General features: G+C 49.4%; 1 non-coding gene across 1 annotated transcript; it reads right to left on the bottom strand.

Annotated features, from left to right (window-relative positions):
• Positions 1-15,157: 15,157 nt before the first annotated feature.
• On the bottom strand, positions 15,158-15,230 carry TRNAA-AGC (transfer RNA alanine (anticodon AGC)). Its single transcript has one exon. It is a non-coding gene; the product is annotated as a tRNA-Ala (tRNA).
• Positions 15,231-18,417: the final 3,187 nt, after the last annotated feature.

The raw sequence follows: 18,417 nt of genomic DNA, 5'->3' as shown, positions 1-18,417 counted from the left end.
CAGGACATTAGTCTGCCATTTTCTCCATCTGCTGGCTTTCCGAATAAAGTCACTATTCCTGCCCTAAAATCTAATCTACTGATTTATTGGCCTGTCGGGTGGCGAGCAAAACAAGTTTGGACTTGGTAACAATGCCACCTGTTCAAAACCACTCAGCTACTAGACGTGGGTACATCCAAGGATGGATTCAAACCCTGGTCTCTTGTTCCAGTGCCCACTTCACCACCAAAGTGTCCCTTTCTCCTTTCTGAAAGGCTGCAATACAGCATCTTGGCCAAAGTCCCCTAAAAGTGGCAACAGGGCACGTGCCCACAGGGCCGTGTTTCCACCTGGAGCGGAGTAAGCATGGTGTGCTAGATCGAGGTACTGCAGATTCTCGGGGAGGGTCCCAGAGAGCGCGGTGCTGGAGTGGTGGTGGTGGGGCGGACTGCTAATTGCTTGTTTGTTCAGGAGACATGTTATCTCTGAAGACTAATGTAAGGCCTTTCTGATGTCAGAAAATGCAAACTATGTAGTACAACCTGCTTGCCATTTCGCCTTTGCATCAGCACGCTGTCAGCAAAAGACGTTGCGCAAGTCTTATAAAACGGTTCAGCTCAGGTACCAGAAAACATTTACTCTGCTTTCTTCCTGCGATAATCCCGATCTATTTATTTCTTTTCATGTTTATTGAGGGTCTGGCGGGGCAAATTGCTGTGCTAGTTCTGCGGCGAATCTCAGCCAGGTCCTCTGTGGGTTGAGTGTGTGTGTGTGTGTGTGTGTGGTGGTGGTTGATGTTTTCCTGTTTATTTTTTATTGTGAGGGGGAGTCTTTAGATCTTTGGATCTTTTTTTTTTTTAACAAGTCATACATGGATATAACAAAAAAAAAAAGTGTTGTTATGAGTAAATCCTTCAGCTCGGAGCCCCCAAGCATCCAGTTCCCCTCCCCAGAGGCAATGATTGTGATCAGTTTCAAGCTAGTTTGTGAGTATACAAATCTGCCTCTATCCTTTGCGTCTGCACCCGGAGGGGCACACTATACACGTGGTTCTGCCCTAGAATGTGCTGTCTCTCAAGAGCTACAACAGAAGTTATTTAACCTGTTCCCTATTAATGGCATTTAGATATCTTCCATATTTCCCCCAACATATAACCCTGCATTCAGTATCCTTGTTTTAATGCCTTTGCTCAACGGGGGTAAGTAATAAGTAAGGGATAAAAGCCTAGAATTGCTGGGTCAAAGGACAAGCACACTTTAATTTCTAACAACTCGAACCCCAAGGCCTTCCTGAGCTGATGCACATGTTTTTGTGCCTCTGACCGTGGTGAGCATGTCTGTTTCCCCACAGAGGCACCTCCGCAGAGCATTATCAGGCTTCAGATCTCCGCCAATCTGATCGGTGCGCAGGGCATCTCCCGTAGTTTCGACTGCATTTTTCTCATTAGGAGACTGAGCAGCAGATGATCTCTTGAAAGGTCTTCTTTTGCCCTAGGTTTTAATCTTAAAATACTCTAAATCCTCTTAGAAGTAGGTAGGGTCGGATCTCAAATCTGGATGGATTTATGTAATGGATCGATGAAAGGGATATGAAGTTAAGTCAAAATGAGGAATCGCGCTAAGTCAGAGGCTCCTCCCGCAGGGGCCCCCAGCCCCTGCCTGGTCCCTTACCGTTTGCAGGGTGTGCCTGAAGCTGCTGCTGCCCCATGCATCCACCTCGCGTCCCTGAGCCACACCCCGGTCTGCACAGTCAGGCCTCAGGACTTCCTCAGGGATCAGACAAACAGTCGGTGGTGAGTGAGGCCTGGAGCACCACCATCCTGAGTAAATGGGTCAGAGGGGCCCCATCAACCCTCCTAAATGCAGTACCGGGTGGATGTTTCCAGCATTCCCTGCTCAGGTCTAACAACGTGGCCCTTCCACTGTGAGGGATCATGGGCCCAATTTGTCAAGAAGAGGAGTAACACCTTGCTTTGCTGACTTTTCTAATTTCTCATTTCCTATTTCATTTGACCCCTGGCAACCAGCCAATGAAGTGGGGATTGTTAGCAGACCCTTTACAGATGAGGAAACTGAAGCCCAGAGAGGTTTGGCAACCTGCCAAACATCACACAGCCTGTGAGTGAGAGAGCTGAATTCAAATTCAGGCCTATTTGACTCCTGGGCAGGGCCCCGTGGATGTCCGCTGAGGGCATGTCCAGGGAGCTAGCTGGTCTCCATCCTGGAGCTCAGATGCTCGGGGGCCTTCCTGGACCACATGGAGAATTCTGACCAAGGGAGGGACCGAAATTGTGCCAGCCCAGGTCTTTCCACACCCAGTGTACCCCCGAACCTTCACAGCACCCTGGAACAGTTTCATGCTGACATTTTACTGCAGTGTTGAGCTGGGCTTGGAATCCGGGTTGATCTGACTCCAAAGCTAGGGCTCCTTCTCTACCCATCCACCCATCGGCCCCAGGAAAGCAAGGCGCTTCCCTAGTGAATGAACATCCCCTCCCACAGCGCGTGTACTACGCGAACACTGACCACTTTTCCTCTCTTCCTGAGAGAAAGGGGTCTCCCTAGAGGCCCCGGTGTTATCGGAGCAGAGAAAGTGAGTTTGAAGACCTCACGCTCCATCTGGACTTTATCAGCTTCTTTCCTGGGTAGGATTACAGTAAACGATTATCTGCAGATCTGGAGCCAGCAGGGACTTTGAAGGCCCCAATTGCCAAGGGGGTGGTGAGCTGGGGGAGGGCCTGGAGAAGATGAAAAAGCAGCCCAGGCATCTTATCTTCCTCCTGAAATCAAACAGGCTGGGCCTGCACAGGGCGGGAGGGAGGGAGCGACCCTGTCTGCGAGGCAGACAGTCCCCAGCCCTTGCTGGCCACCAAGGATGGAGAGGTGACCAGTGAAGGCCTTCCACTGTCTCCTCATCCCCGCTGTCTTCATTTCCTTTATTCTTTCGTTCACTTTGGACCGTTCGCCCATTAGTTACCACAGCTGATGTGCCTGGAGCGCTCCCTCGGAGCTGAGGGCTTTGCATTCATCCTGACAGTGACTCTCCTCTCGGGGAGAGGTGTCCAAATGAGCCCCATTTTACAGATGAGGAAACTGAGGCCCCGAGAGGTTAAGTAATTGGCCTAGGATCTCACAGCTAGTAAATGGCAGAGTTTGGATTCTCTTAAATCTTCGTGCATTCATTTTTTTCCCTTTCCCTTATCCCTGTAGAAGTCACTCATTTGTTTACTTAGTGTTCCACTTCCACTTTACTTGGTCATTTAAAAATCCATTCTGTCTGGTTATGAGTTCCTTCCATCCCTCCCCCCGTCTCTTCCTCTCTTCCATAGCTATTTGTTGAACACCTGCTATGTGCCTGGTCACCTGGCCATCGATCGGGCCATGGGGCTCCTGCCATGTGGCTTCTGGAAAAGGAGGTAGGAGACCACCTGACCTGTGACAACCCAGGGTGGGACTGTTGGGCTGTGCCTCCTAGTCCTGATCTGTCCCGGGATTGGCCCAACATTCTATGCTTGGATAATCTGGTTCTGGGGATGTCTTGGCCAAACAGGCCTTGAGACCGACTTGGGATGGGTGTCAAAATGGCTTGGGGAGGACGGGGCCACTTTTTGAGCCTTCAGGTGCTGAGTGAGGCTCTCCTTGTCCTGGTAGTTCTGACCTCCAGCGAACATCAGTAAGGACCTACTCCCTCTCCCCCATCCCCCACTGAGGCACCCGGTTGTCCCTCTGTTCCTCCAGCTTCCATGCCTCCTGCCCCTCCAGGCCATTCACTCCTAGAGGCAGGGGTTTGGCATCAAAGAATCTGTTCACAACCCCAGGTTCAATTCATTTCAGATCAATCTTACTCATCTCTTGGTGCCTAATGCCGGGCCTGGCGTAGACTAAATGCCGATACACCCAGGACCAAAGGGGGCTGGAGCGGCATTGTCTGGGACCCTCTTTCACTCACTGCCGTGCACATAGTCATGGATGCTGTTGATCTCTGTCATCACTTTCTACTTGGAGAATCATGGCTCCCCCTCTAGGTGTGGTCATAGGCGGCTGTCACCCAAAAGTCCTGCCCGCTCCTTGGAGTCTCAGGTGTGCATGTGATCTCGGTCGGTACCATCAAGTCTTCCCTCCCTGGACTTAGAATCTTTAAGCCAGGTGACACAGACAAAGGAAAAACAAAGAAACAGTTGAAATACATTCCTTCCTACTGCCGATGAGGCTGTCTGCGAGCTCCGGCTCCCAGGATCCCCAGAGCACCCCCAGTTCTACTCTTTTCCAAGTCTAGCTCCCTGTCCATTTTGTGAGCTGCTCAGCCTCCTTCCCATATATTCCTTCTCTGCCTCAATTAGCCGGTGAATGTCTGTTTCTGGGCTTGCAAAGAGCAAATCAGAAAGGATGCCACCGGGGAATCTGACCAACTTGCGCATTTCACCTCATCATTGCCTTGGCTGTTGTCTCCTCTGGAGCTGCTCTGACCCAGCCCCGCTCCACCCCCACAGCACCGCCTCTCCCACCCCCTCTCACCACTGGGTGGCCTCACACCTTTCCTCCCCCTTCTGTTTTCGCCATAAGACTGGGAGACCTGTATGCCCTTCCTTCATCTTCGGGTCGGCTGGCCCTCAGCGAGTGCTGAATAGGTGCATATGACCTGAATATTTCTCTGCAATCTGAATTTTCCCCAGTTGAGGAACATCTATTTATCTCGATGACATTTAGAGAAAAGTGCAAAAGGAAAATGGACTTTGAAGAGCTCTTCAGATGGATTCTAAATTTTACTCATTTTTTCCATGTCTTTGCCCCCAGGTTTGATATTTCGGGCTACATTCCGTTAGGAGTGCTCAACTTTGTACATAGATTTCCTTCTCTATCTCTGCATCTTCCTACCTGGTACTTACTGTGGAATTTGAAATGTTTCTGTGGCTGCAAACAAGAAAGAGAAAAGAGCCAATCAAGTAAGAGGGGATTAGATCATTCCGATTTGCTTGTGGAATGAAGCCATAAAGAGGCACCTCTCCCAAGTTTGCATTTTCTACATGCTGGGTCATCGCTGCTTCTAAGAGCTCCAAATTATCTCATTAACCCTCACAACCAGCCTTGGGCCAAATGGATTATCATTCCCATTTCACAGATTAGGAGACTGCAGATTTGAGAGTAAATTGCCCAAGGATGTCTTGCTAGTGGGAGAGGGAGATGTAAGAACCTCCACCGCTCTTGCACACAGGCCCATCTAAGGGAAGCAGGGGGCAGAGGTGATGAGATGAAGTGGGCAGAAATCCAATGGTGATGTAAGGAAGACCTACTATGTGCCGGGCTCAGTGTTAGATGCTGTATTTCCTTTATTTCACATAAGCCTCCCAGCAGCTTGGTTTTACAGATCAGGAAACTGAGGCTGGGGGAGATGGAGAGGCTTGACTGGGGCTATACAGTCAGGAAATGAATGAACCCAAACCCAAGCTGTGTCTGTTCCACAACTCTGAGATAACACCTCCAATGGGGCCCCCATTTTTAGAAGGATCCAGAAAGGACAGCCTTCCCCCCCCCCCCCGCCCAAGTAATGAGTGACTTGCCCTCCTTCTGGCTGCCCTACCCAGATTCCCAGGACAGGTGGGCAGCCCTGCCGCGCCTGCCACTCCACCAGGAGAACATCAGCTTAATCTGGCTTGAGGTTCCTGTGACGTTTGCAGAATCTTCCATAAGTGCCAAACCCTCCAAAGTTGAAGAGTGATTCACAATGTGCCCTGGAGCAGCTCGTGGGCCCTGGAAGGAGAAGACGCAGACCCAGGGAACTCTATGGCTGTGTAGAAGGTGCCCAGGGTGACAGAGAGCGGGGAGGTTAAGCCCCTGGGTTCTGGGGTCACGACTCCTGGATGGGAACCTGTCCCGGGTCCTTCCGGCTGAGGGATCTTAGCCAGAGCTCTTCACCCCTCAGTGACATGGTGCTAACGAGGACAAACCTCCCACCATAGCAGATCCCTTAAATATGGGTGTCCCTGTTGGGTCTGGTCCACAGAAAGTGTTTAAATGGTAGCAGTGATTATTACAGAAGGATCAACAATGAATTAGAGGAGGCTGCATCTTAGAGGTGGTGGTGGGTGGGAGTATAGCTCAGTGGTAGAGCTTGTGCTTAGCATGAGCAACGTCCTGGGTTCAAGCCCCAGTACCTCCATTAAAAAAAAAAAAGCAGTCTACACCTTACAGGTGTAGGTAGAAACAGGTTGCATCTTAGAGGATGGGTATGTGAACAAAGGGCATGCTGGGAGGGGGTGAGAGTGAGCTGAGCCCAGAGGCAGGGATACTGGTAAAGCAGGGAAGTTTGGGGCAGTTTCCTAAAAGAAAGAGAGGAAAAGGAAACAGTTGGAAAATTGGGCCAGGGCTACAACTTAGAGATCTTTGAGGTCTGTTCCAAGGGAGTGTCATTTAACTGCCCAGGTTTGGACCTGCTGAACTTCAGCCGCTGGTGTGCCATCACCTGCATCAGGTTGTCGCATCCACACACCACGTTCAAAATTATACACTTAATATTTTTCTTTTTTAAAAAAACAAAAAATATCTATTCTAAAAGGACATTTGTATCACCAATAAAAAGGGAAATCTACCCGCCACAGGTAGAGATAATTGTCAAAGTAAACAAGGTTTAAATTCTCGCTGGACACATCTGAGCCCGTGTGCATTTGGTAAAAAGCTAGATGCGCCTCTCCACCTTTCTCAGACTGGCCTGCCTGATGCTGTGAGCTGTTCGGCCTGCTTAGAGGCTAATTCTGTATTTCTGATTCTATCTATGCTCCAGGAGGCTTTATCTCTATCTCTCTAATTGCTTCTCAGACCATAACATTTTACTAGGTAAGGGAGCAAGGAAGGGGCAGGACCTAGTGCTGATTCATAGCAAGATTCCAAACAAGCCCCAAGCCCTCCAGGTCGTCCAGGCATCAGGAATCCAAGGGACCAGCTTCTCAAAACCACTGTATCATACTGCATCTCACAGTCTCACCCAGCACTCCATCCATCCATTCATTCAACCGATATCTACTGAGTGCCGACAATGTGCCAAGACCTGTTCTGGATGCCAACAAAGCAACTGGGCACAAAGACCAGTGGAGTCCTTGCTCACCCTGGGAAAATGGCCAGTGGACTCTGCAACAAGGAAATACATGAGATCATAATGGGTTTATTGGGAAAGCAGCGTGGTGGGCGGCAGTGTCGTGGAGGCTTGATGCAGGAGGCGGGTGGCAAAACTAGACAGGGTGGACAGGGAGGGTGTTTCTGAGGAGGGAGCATATCATCTGAGACCTGGATGGCAAGAGGGAACCAGTCAATGGCAAGTTCTTGAAAGCAGAGCCCTTTACGTTACAACAAGTGTAGGAGACCATTTCCGTCAGAGGGAGCAGCCAGAAGATAATGGTGCCCCGATGTGAGAAACGGTGGGGGCAGCAGGGGCTGGGAACAGTTCCGTGTTGGATATAACCGATCTGCAGTGTCAGTCAGATGCTCAAATGTATTCATACTCTTCTCAACAAAACTGTAAGGGAAGGATTGTTAGTGTTTCCCACTTTACAGACAGGAAAACTGAGGCTTGGGAAGGCTACCCAGCTAGCCAGGGGCAGAACTGGGGTGTGGACTCTCGCCTTAGGATGCCAAAGCCAGTACGATGCCAGGAGCCCCACGTGGAAGCAGCGTTCACATACAGAGTTTGCAACTCGAGTACCCAAATGAGTTTTGTTGGTGCTACACACATTTTGGAAATTAACTTTCACGAGTGATCAACTCTTAGAGATAAAGTGTCACCCCCCAACCTGGCTCTCTGGCTTCTAAAAATATGTGAAGATCTGGTCATGGTGGGGCCATGATTATCATGGCAGTGGTGGCTGGGAGCAGGAGTTCTGTCCCCTTTAGATAAACGTAGGCTTTCTGGTTTTCCCCAGCCCCCACCTCTCCCAGCTGCTTACCCTGGGACATTTCATTCCTTTCCATTACATTCCTGACCTCTCTATGCATTTGGCTTCAAGACCCCATCCCTCCATTCGTGAGATAAGCAGGACTCACAGAACCCAGCCAGCGAGGAATGGCCGAGGAATGAAGCTACAGAGCCTTACCAGATAGAGCACTCTCCTGGCATTCTGGTACAACCATTTTGGATGAACAGTGGGACATATTTATAAGAGCAGGGACAAGGCCATGGCGAAGAGGTCAGGCCTGGGTTTGAATCCCGGCTCCCAATCCTTGTGAGACTGGGGATCCAGTTTTCAAACCACAGTCTCCTCATTAGGAAAGTGATTTAAAAAAAAAAAAAACAGGAAAAATCGAATACCCGCTTTACAAATAGGTGGAGGGAAAAATAATAATAATGCTGTAGATAACCAGCTTGGAACAACTTTTGTGTCATGGTGAGCATCCAGTAGATGCAGCTGAGATGGTCTTTGCTACTTAGGAAGTAACAGATGAGCTACTTTATCACGAGTGATATTCATGGAGAAACTTCACTCTGCTCCGTCTCCACATCGCACGTAAGGGCTGGACTCTGACGCTGGCCGTGCTCTTCCCAAAGTGTCTGCCCCCCGGAGGACTCATTTTGCGTCATCCAACTCCACTTGCCAGATCTTTCTCCTCCTCACTCGGGTCTCAGCGCCTTCTGGCTCCACATCCGAGGCGGGCAGGCTGGGAACACCGTCCGCCTCCCGTTTGCCTGACCGGAGCCCGGTGGGGATTTTGTTTCTTTCTCTGGGTGTGTGTAAATTCGTGCTCTGCACAAAAGAACCACTCAGCACTGCTTTTTCAAGCTGAGCTTTAAAAGGCTTATTTGCCATGACATCTAGCACTTGTAATGAGAGGTCATACCCCGAGGAAGAATTGCTAAATCTGTGTAAAGTGTCTCCGACTCCTTCTCTTACAGATTCTGTCAGATTATCTCTTTAAGGATTCTAAACCCATGTTGTTTGAGGTGGTTTTAGGCTAATGCACATTCCCCAAACATTTCTTTGTTGTTGAAAAGAAAGCCATTGAGAGAGTGCCCCCATCCAGCGAGACGCTTTGTGAAAGTTCAATGCGAAAGGCAACGCCCTCTGTCTAAGGAGGGATTGGGGGAGAGGAAAAGACGTGGGTTACATTTAAGCAAGTCCAGTAGCAAGCAGAGCAGCGTTAGCTGAGGTCCCGAGGCAGCTGGGCGATGCTCCCGTGTCCTCCCACCTCCTCCTCCTGGGGTGATGGGAGGCGCAGGGAGGGGAAGAGACGGGACTGGTCAGCCTGTGCTAACGCAGGTCTCCGGGCTCAGCCCCACTGGGCAGTGTTTATTTATTCTGCACGTTAGGCCCTGTGCTGGGCCCTGGTTGTATGAAATCAGATAAGCCAGGTCCCTGTGCTCAAGGAGCTCTGAAGTCCTGTGGGGGGTGAGAATGGAGGCAACAGACCGAAAAGCATACAAGCCAAGGACGGAAGTCTTCCAACGGAGCTGTGTCCAAGCCCAGTGGGGACCCAGGCGACGGAGGCCAGCTGTTCTGTGATGGTCAGGGGAGGCTTCCTGGAGGAGGTGTTCTACGGATGTTCCAAAGGAAGAAGGAAAGCCTGGAGCAAAGTTCTGAGGCATTGGGAACCGGTAGGAAGCATGGGCCAGGGTAATAAGCGATCCCTAGGGGCCGAAGGAGAGGTCCCTCTGGGTCATGCTCAGAAGCCTGGATTCCCACGTGCGGGTCTCCCATTGGACTGGGCCAGGGATTTAGAAACTTCACTGCATCCAGTTTTGCCAGCTGGGCTGCGACTCCGAGGCCCTGCCCCTTTCTTCCTCGCGGCTGGATGTCCTGGGTGTTCTAGTTTATCTCCACAGCATCTTCCAAGCCAGGCACGGTACCCAAAGGGTCCCAGCCAGGGAAGGGCAAGGCTGTGTGCCTGCAGAGAGGACCGCCACCCAGCACAGGTGGAGAATCACACACAGCACACACAGCGAGAGCGGCAGAGCCACGCAGAGGCACGCAGAAGCAAGCAGACAGATAGCCACACACAGAGGTACTTGGATAATAAACAGACAACCATTAGAGGCGCGGACCCAGAGACACAGACACACATCACACTCTATCACACTCGTATGTAAACACACAGGCCTGCCCCCCACCCTGTGTCTCTCCCTCCCTGTTTCTCTCTGTCTCTTTCTCTTTTTCTGTCTCATCTTTCTGTCTCTGTCTCTGTGTACTCTCTCTCACTTCCTGTCTTTCTGTCTGTCTCTCTCTTACACACATACACTTCCAAAATACACAATGGCAAGTGGACCAGAGGATCCTTTCCAGCCCTCCCCACTAGTTTCCCACAGCACTCGCCCACCCCCCTCCCTTCCCTTCTTCTGACAACATTTCTGCCTTGCCATTCTCAAGCTGACTCTACGAAGCTTTCTGTGAATGAAACACGTGTTCCCAGCTGGGTGGCTGAGATGCCCTAAGTACCTCTGGGAGATGAGGGGTTATTCTGGGCTAGGATACCCTCGTGGGGCCGAGGTAGGCAGGAAAGGGTGGTTTTCCTCTAGAAACACAGCTTGGTACCCAGAACTGCAGAATCAGGGTTTGCCCCGCTTCATGGGGGATAAGCTGAGTTAGAGACCCCAACTTTCTGCTGTATCTCCCACTGCACCCACCGCACAGATCCTAGGTGATGTGGCTGAAAAACAATTTGCCTACAGGCAAGTTGGTCCACCGATACCTGGGCAGGATGCTGATTGGTTGAGAGGGAATAAATCCTCACTCCCTCTTTGTCAAGGATTATTCATTTTGGCACATCACTAGGTGATCTGGAGACTGGTTGTGATTCTTTAAGAATTTCAGCCATGTTTCAGAGATTGTGTTCTCTTCTTTTGGAGCGGGGAGGAGGGTGTTCACTTCTTAGCCATTTTCAGGAGATCGTTTGTATTTAAACTATTTGTGATGAGTATTAAGGTCAGACTTCACTCCCTGTTTTATTCCACTCATCCATTCCACAAACGCTTCCTGGGAGTTCAAGAGGACAGTGTTCTTCTAAGGCCTGGATGGACACAAATGTGAGCTAATTCAACAAAGTTCATCCCTTTGGGAAGCTCACATTTTGGTGGGAAAGAGAGGCATTAAATAAACAGACATATGCATATTAAATATTGTGCATAAGTGCCGTGAAGAAAGAAAGGCAAAAGGCTCTGGGAAAGCCTGGCTGAGGGGATGACAACTGAGACCTTGAGGCACTGAGGGAGGCAGCCAGGCACACAGCCAGGGCAAGAGCATCTCCACAAAGGGAATGGATGAGACATGCAAAGGCCCTGAGGCAGAACAGCCTTGGTGTATTGAGAACTCGCAGTGACCAAGCTAGGACCAGGTAGGTAAAGAGTCAGAAGGGAGTGGCCAGGGCCTGAGAGCACAGGGGCCTGTGGGCCCCAGTCAGGCTTCACTCTCAACCTAAAAATGATAGGAATTCATTGGAGTTCTGACAACTAGTGTGGCCCAGTTCAAGTTTTAAAAGGAGCAGCTCTGGCTGCTGGAAGCAGAACAGCCTGGCATATGGAGCAGGGTTACATGGAGGAAGTGACAAATTAGGAGGATATAATCCTGCAAGTAAAGGCAATGGGAAAACACTCTTCACGTCCACCCAGAGGAATTGACGAGGACAACCCATACGCAACTACAAAGGCTTGTTAGAACATATTTCCACAAGACGAAAACCGTCAATTATCACTTGTTTAGGACCTACAATATGCTCAGGACTGAGCAAGAAATTTTATATATGACGGTTCACTCCATCCTTCCACTCATCATTTATGGTAAATGTTTTTATCCCCATTTCACAGGTTGGGGAATAACCTCAATCTCAATGTATGAGAAATTGCAAAATATGAAAAAGTCAGAAAAGGTGGAATTGGCTTAAACAAATGACATCGTTTAAAGTTTAAAAAAAGACGATTCAAAAGACAGAAAGGTTTTGAGCTTTTTCTTTTCGTTTCTTTCTTAGTATTAACGGAGTGCATTCTTGTCTCAGAAATAGTAAAACATACATAGAGAGAACCAAAATAAAAGCATAAAAAACTCACAGGTCCTCACGTCCCTCCCCACCTACTCTCTGGATGTAGCCGTGGCTTCTTACACAGACACGATATTTTTCTACAAAACTGAGCTTATGCCATACACATGATTTTGCAACAATCTATAATTCATTTAAATCACCTCGGTAGATGAGGTGGTCATCTCAACTATCTCCGCTTTCCTTGGCCATGTAGGTTTTTCGCTTTCTACTGAATATTTATTGCGTCCTAACATCTCCCTGTTACAATGAAGAGCAAGAAGAAATTACTGAAATAAAGCAGAAACGAAACAGGAAGACAATGGAAAACCCTAGAAGGAAGCGTGCAGACATGCTTGGCACACGGGAGGATGGATTTGCAATAGACGTCTCAAGTGTCAACCACTGCGGATACTCATTTTCCACCAAATTTTTGTTTGGGCCAAGTTGCCCTGTTAGCAACTCAGTTTTCTTCCAAATTGTTTTGACCCAATTGCTCATTTGTTCAAATTCACTTTGGCCGAATCATTTTTTTTTTTTTGGCTGAACCATCTGAGAATTACTAATACTATTACTTGAATGATTCCTACTTATTTTGCTTTGAATATGTGTGTACAAGCCCCATTCCAGACCTTGTTGGAATTAATCCCCCCCAGAGCGGTTAAGCGAGGTCAGGGTAGACTTCACCATCTGATGGGTGTGGACTCACAAGTTCAGAGGGTCATAGCCCAAGGTTACCTGGCCAGGAAGGGGTAGAGACAGAATGTGAGCCCAGACCAGCCTGGCTACCTGCATCTGGGCCTCGGTCATGGCCACATGATGAGACGTACAGCAAGCATGACACACAGTAGGTCCTCAGAAACCATCGGTTGTTCCCCAATCCCTCCCTCCCTTAGGCCATTAATTACTAGTAACAAAAGAACTAATACCAGGCTTACAATAAATCTTTACTGGTTCTAAAACCTTTTTCTTCTTCAGATGCAGCAGAGATTTCCAGAAGTGTAACTTCAGTTTCCAAATCTAGCAACTAATTTGTCTGTATTAAAAGCTCTTTGTGGTAATGCCATGATGTTATTCAGAGTCCGTTTCCATTTAGTTGCATTTAATCTGTCTCTCCAATGTCATGGAAAATAACAAAATTAAATATAAAGAGCAAGAGCGGAATAGGAAAGAACTCGGGCTGAGGGGGGCTGGTTTGAATGGCCCACAACCACCCATCACCCCGCTGGAAAGTCAGTCCAGAGGTACACCGCAAACTAGGAGAGATTACGGCCCAACAGAGTGCACCTGTAGAGAGGAGGGACCCGTTCGGAGGCCAGGCAGGGCTGTGGCGTGTGACTTGTGCTGGACACCTGGGCACAGGCCCTCATGCATTTCACTTCACAGGGATAATATCTGGTCACTGACTCACACCCTGTTTCTTGCTTTATTGCACAAGGAGGCATCGGGCACAGCCCAGGGGCCAGTTCTGTGCCGGCCACAGGGGAGTCTGAGAGGCGAGGTGCGCCCGCCACAGCCCGCCCCTGGGAGCCAAGGTCAACCAAGGACAACCAAGGTCAAGAACAGGGGACCGACGGCAAACCCTGCTTGCTGGGGGCTGGGGCATCTTCTTGGGAGACCGGAGTTTGAATGCTACAATTTTACCTTTTTTTTTTGATGATAACATCAGTGATACTTTTAACTCTCATCAAGGAAAAAGAAAAGCTTCTTCCATGGGGAGGCACTGTGACAACAAGGGGACGACAGTCTTGGCAAAGTCGGGGGGGCGGCCGAGCTGGGCCCTGGGGAGACGCGCCCCACAGTGGTGAGCAGCACCTTCGAGCTGGCTCTGGTGGCACCCGCTGTGCCCGGCTGATGGGGCCAGCTCAGGAGCCCCTTCAACAACAACAAGGGACATGAGTGGCAATGGGAGGAGTCAAGGGGGTACAGCGGAAGGTGGGGGTGCCAGGCGGAAGGCTGGTTCTAGCCTCGAGGGGGCGGGCCCAAGGCAGCGCTGTCTCCTCTGTGCACCTCAGCTCCCTCATCCCAAAACTAGACGAGGAGGCGGGGAGCCAGGGAGTCTCTGATGCCTGCATGGCTTCCTCCAGGGAGAAGAGTCTACTCCTAGCTTTGACCCCCACCCCCACCCCCAGCCCCGCGCACGTGGCCCCAAGCTGAGGACAGCTGACACGTGAAGGATGGTGAGGACACCCAGAGACGGCTGATTAAGTCACCAGGCACAGAGTTTAATGGCGCTCATTAAATGCCAGCTCCCTCTTCCTTTTCCTTCCTCGGAGGGGTTTTCGTTTGGGTGACAAGGTCTGCACTCGCCATTGTATATTAGGGAGCAACTGCTCCAGAAGTTCTCCCCCAGGTGTCCCCACTATGGCCCAGGGCGGACAGGGCCCCGTCCAGGGCTGTACAGGTGAGCCCAGGACAAGAAGCCAGGCCTGGGGCTCCTCCAGGGAGAAGAGCTGCAGCTGGGCGGCCCCGCCGCCCTTCTGTCTGCCCGCCCGGGCTCCCCTGATTGTGTTTATTCGCTGCAGGAAGAGGAGGAATCCTGACAGACTGGCTTATCACGATGTGTCCCTGGAACAGGCTGTCCTAAGGTTTCACAACACCCATCACCTCAGCGAGCCACTCCGACCCTAAATCCGGCACCTTGCAGAGGCATCCGGCCACACATCATGCGGGTCCCAAACGTCATCCCGAGAAGGTCTCTCGGGGCTCCCTGAATTGACTCAAGCAGCCCATCGGCTCGGGCCAGAGTTCATGGGCACAGAAGCCACTACTAGCCCGACATCCGCTCTCCAGGCAAGTTGGGTTTGGGCTCTAAGACCCAGTGCTAGAGGTTTCTATTTTGGTGTCAAACAATCAAAATAGCACCATTGGTGAAAGAGACTTACTTCTTCCAAGTTGGGAGTGGCTTTGCAAAAGCTCCGAAAACCCTGACTTTGCAGAGGGAAAGCTTTCCCCAACATCTCCATTGATCTAGCCACTCGCTCAGCTGGTGTGTGTTGAGTGAGCACTGTCTACACTGCATGTGGGGCTGGCAGGGCAGCCTCAGGCAGGAAGGAGAGACGGCGCCCGTGCTGGAATGGCGCTCCCCAATATGCCAAGTTCTATGTTCAGTGAATTCACATGTCTTCAGATATACATATATATTCATATATATATATTTGGCCAGTGGTGGGGAGGTAACTAGGTTTAATGAAGGTACTGGGGATTGAACCCAGGACCTTGTGCGTGCTAAGCACATGCTCTACCAACTGAGCTACACCCTCCCCCCTACATGTTTTCTTATTTAATCCTTACAGCAGCCCTCGGCAGTGGCTATGATCCCTGTTTTGCAGATGGTGAAATGGTGGCTCAGAGCTTGCCCAAAGTTAAATTGAGATTAGACCCAAATCCATCTGGTTCAAAAGACCTTGCCCTTGCCACTGGAGAGCCCTGCACCCAACAGGTGTAGTGCGTGTACTTGCTGATGCTTAAAAACACACACACACACACACACAAACAACAACAAAAACCCCACCCTCCTCAGGACGCCATTCATGCAGAGGGCAGGCACCAGCCACTGTGTGCAGAGCAGCCTCCCAGCTGGGACTTCAGTCACCACTCAGGTTTCAAGTAGCAAGTCACCCGTCCCTCTCAGGCCCGTCCCCAACAAGGGTCCCTCCCAAAGTCTTGAAAATTGGGCGGTCACGCTTCAACCTCCTTCTGAGCTAAGGTGGTCAAGAGTTAAATAAAAATACAGGATGCTCAGTTCAGTTTGAATTTTAGATTAAAAGAAAAAGAAGAGTTTTTAGCAGAGGCATGTCCCATGTCTGGGGACAACCTGCCTGATCGTTTCCGACAGCCTTAATCTCAGCTGACCCCTGAGTCGAACTGGCTTAGGGCAGCATAGGGAGGACATCGCGGAATCGGACAGTCTCTATGACTCTGTCCAAGCCTGCCAGGAATGTCACCTCCCCCGCTCACCTCTTCATCCCAGCTCTGAGAGCCAGTGTGAGGGTCACAGCTGCTTCCCGGAAGATCACGCAGCTTGAGAGAAGTCAGCCTTTTCTCTGTGAGGAAGCCTACGTGGCCAGGCACTTGCTAACACGTTTTTCCCAAGAACACGGGCACTGGTCAAACTGAACTGGAATCGAGGTTCAGCCAGATATTAAAAGGTGGGCGGAGATTTACCAAGGAGAGGGTTGGGAAGGCTGGTCCAGACACAGGGAACAGTATGTGCAAAATCTCAGGCAGCATCGTGTGCAGGAAAAGGGAGAGGTTCACATGGAATGGAAGCTTCCATCCAACGACCAGGGAAGTGGCCGGACCTAGAGGGGCAGGCAGGCTCCCAAATGTACGAGACCTTGTGTGTTGGGTTACTGATCTCGGATTAAATCTCCAAGGCAAGGAGGAGCCCTTCCTTGAAGGATTTTGACCAAGGCTGTCACCTGAATGACAATGATTTAATTTTGCTTTTATTTGATTATGGGGAAGGTTGAACTGTTTTTCCATGTTTGCTGTTTGAATCACGTTTTTTATTTTTCATATTGATTTGTAATAACCTTCCACACGGAAGGGATTTCATCCCTTATTTTTATAACACTTTTCACATGTCTCTTTCTTTATTTTATCGTTTTTAAAATAAAAAAGTAGTCTTGAATTTTATATAGTCACATCATTATATTTTTATGTGTCTTTTCCCATTGTCCTTGTCTTAAGAATGTTATTCCCTATTCTGTACGGAGAATCACCCAGCAAGATGATAATATTAAATACAAAATACAAACATATGGCCATATTCCCCTCCTACCTTTTTATTTTCACTTGTGTGTGTCTTGTTGCATTTAACTCTATAATCCATCTGGAATTTATCTTGAAGTATGGTGGGAGGTGGTGATCTTTTTCTCTCAAGTGCCCAGTGTTCCCAACACCCTTTATTGACGAAGTCGAAGTCTTGTGTGGCACTTCCTCATCACAAGGCAAGTCTCCACTGCCCAGGAATTGGTTTCAGGCAGTCGATTCTATTCCAATAAACCACGTGCCATCCCTATTCAAACACTGCACCATCTTAGCGTCTGGAGCTGACAGATGCATGATACATCGCTCAAATACCTTACTTCTCACGCTCAAAAAAATCCCAGAAAGTTGATATAATCATTCTTGTTTTACAAACTAAGGCTCAAGCCGTCATCAGCTGCCTAAAGTCACATCTGAAAGACGTCTGAGACGCACGTTCACTGCTTGCTTCCAGAATCTTGAGTGCTTTGCTCAGCAGAAAGTGAGTGGATGACAAAATAAAGACACTTTGGAATTAATTACATTGAGTTGGCATTTATTAAACACCTGCTGTGTGCCAGATATTGGGGACGGACATGAATAAGACATAATCAGCGCTTTGAAGGCACTCAGAGTCTTGAAGGTGAAAAGACAAATGTATCCAGATAGTGATTGTACAGTGTAATAAATTATGTCAAAATAATAGTCTCTTGTACTGTGTGCTTATCATGTACCAGGCACTGTCCTAAGCTTATTTTTTTCATCTCAGAAGGGTCAGCCACTGTCGCATCCATGTGGGGTATGAGAGCACAGGGCACAGAGATGTTAAGGGACTTGCCCAAGCTGCTGAAGTTACCAAGAGGCAGAGCTGGGATTGCAGCCTGACTCCAGAGTCAGTGCTCAGCCCTTCGGACTGCCACAGAGAGGAGCACGGTGAGCGGGGCGGGCCTCAGGGAGGGCGCCTCATGCAGCCTGGGCAGGCTTCTAGATGAAGCCCAGATGGCCTGAGTCTCGAAGGATGCCCAGGGATGAGTAGGGAGCAAAGAGGGAGAGAATGGGCTTCTAGGCACGGAGAGTAGTACCTGCAAATGTACGGAGCCATACGGGCCAGGGTGCAGTGGGGGATGCAGAGGAAAATAATCATGATTATAATTGCTAACTTGTACTGGGCACCTGCTGGGTGCCGGGTACCCTCCGGAATTCTTTTTTTTTTTTAATTGAAATATAGTCAGTTACAATGTGTCAGTTTCTGGTGTACAGCATAATGCTTCATCATTCAGAACACCCTCCAGGACTGTTTACATGTAGCAGCTGATGAGTCCCTGCAAAAACCCTAGGAGAAAGGGTTATTTCCCATTTTACAAATAAGGAAAGTGAGACACACAAAGATTAAGTAACTGGACCCTGATGGCACAGCTGAGAATCAGCAGAGCTGAAAAGGCAGCTGGAGAGGGAGCAGGAGGCAGAGGCTGAGAAGTCTCAAGAACCAAACAGTTGATCAATTAAAAAATATTTTAAAAAAATAAATAAACAGTTGAGACTTCAGGCTGGAGAGTCGTTCAAGGTTTTGAGTAAGACCATGGTCAAATTTATAATGAAGTGGGCAGAGAGATGATATTCACCCTGATCTCAGCCCTTAACCACTTTTATGATCTTATTTACATCGCAATCAAACCACTGAGATTGGTACCCTTATTT

The sequence above is a fragment of the Vicugna pacos genome, chromosome 22 (genome assembly GCF_048564905.1).
Source record: "Vicugna pacos chromosome 22, VicPac4, whole genome shotgun sequence".
Classification (NCBI taxonomy): Eukaryota; Metazoa; Chordata; class Mammalia; order Artiodactyla; family Camelidae; genus Vicugna; species Vicugna pacos.
The sequence above is the reverse complement of the archived record's forward strand: the minus strand, read 5'-3'. Positions and strand labels throughout refer to the sequence as shown.